The 1,340-nt window shown below is 57.4% G+C and overlaps 1 protein-coding gene across 1 annotated transcript in view; it reads left to right on the plus strand.

Moving 5' to 3' along the window:
• Positions 1-603: 603 nt before the first annotated feature.
• The window catches only part of GATA6 (GATA binding protein 6), a 36,842-nt gene continuing 36,105 nt past the window's right edge, over positions 604-1,340 (plus strand). Inside the window, exon 1 of the mRNA XM_015562720.1 lies at positions 604-631. The gene's annotated coding sequence lies outside the window, so the exon portion shown is untranslated. The remainder of the gene's footprint in view (positions 632-1,340) is intronic.

The raw sequence follows: 1,340 nt of genomic DNA on the forward strand, positions 1-1,340 counted from the left end.
GAGAGGCAGCTCATTCTGGGGCCCAGCATGAGGTGACAGACAGAAGCTGAAGATGCTGGACTGACTTTTGGAATTCAGAGCCTTGTCTCCAACTTGGACAGAGAACAGAGGGGAAGGCAGAAGACATGGGAAGAAGCCCCACTGCAGGGAAGTCAAGGGGTCCCATGTGCCAGCCCCAGCCTTTTAAAAGCGATAGAAAAGGCTGATTCAGGCCTTAGGGGAAGACTCGAAAACATGGCATCATACTCCCCAAGCCCACTTTTCAGGATCAGGAAACTGAGTATTCCTCGCTTCACCTTTGGCAAAAAGGAAGGGATCACCCTAAGGGCAGGGCCCGGGCCCAGCTGGCAGCCCCAGGCTTTGTGTAGTGATGCCAGTAGTAATTAATAATGATAATAAATACCACACTTCATAACCCAACCCAACCTGAGGATGACTGAATCATTGGACCTCTGCCTCCCACCTGCAGCATATGCTGTTAGTCTGCGAGTCCACACCCTCCCATTAGCTTGGGTCTAATCCAGCTGCCAGGTTCCAGCCACCGGGTTCTGACGGGGGTTCAAAAGGTCTGCTCCCCAGGACCAGAGACGTGGAGTAACACGGCCCCTCAGCAAAGCCGCAGGGAGCGCGGGTGGGAAGGTAGAGGTGGGCGGCTTTGCAGTATCCAGCATCAGACAGTAATAAAGATGGGATGGGAATTCAGGCCCCGCTGAGCTCGGTTTGGTTTCTCTGCGATGTGCAAGGGGCTGCTTTGGGAGCCCAGCTCCCGCCTGGAGTTCCCCGGATCCGGGACCCCCAGGGCCTGGCACTCCCAGGTCCGGCGGCCCAGGACCTGCACATTCCGGGTGCCGGGGCCGCAGGTCCCATGGACGTAGCCGAGGTCCGGACCGCTGAAGTCCAGGTCTCAGGACGTCAGGGTGCGCCCAGGCCGCTGGGAGGGAGGCCGGCGCCGGCCTGGAATGTCTTTATCGGGATCCGGGAGCCACCCGCTTCTCCTTCTCTTGTCCAAGCGATCGCGGAAAGACACCTTTCCATCTTTTGTCAGACATCTCGGCCCTTAATAGCTAAATTTATTTGGTTTAAAGCGGCCTCGGGAGAAGCAGGGAGGGAAAATCTTTCGTCGGTCATTGGGTGGCCGAGATAACAAGCTTTAAAAGAGAGAGGGGAGAAGAAAGTAAAAAGGTTAATGGACGAGGGGAGGGCTCGGAGGCGCCCAGCGAGGGGCTTTGACGGCGACCCTCCCCCTTATCGCGGCCCTAACCTACCCGCGGCGCAAGCAGTACATTAAGTCGCGTAAACAGCGCGCGGAGAGGAATGCCACCGCGGTGACCTTTCGTGCG

This window comes from Myotis davidii, unplaced genomic scaffold, assembly GCF_000327345.1.
Source record: "Myotis davidii unplaced genomic scaffold, ASM32734v1 scaffold96, whole genome shotgun sequence".
NCBI classification, from domain to species: Eukaryota; Metazoa; Chordata; class Mammalia; order Chiroptera; family Vespertilionidae; genus Myotis; species Myotis davidii.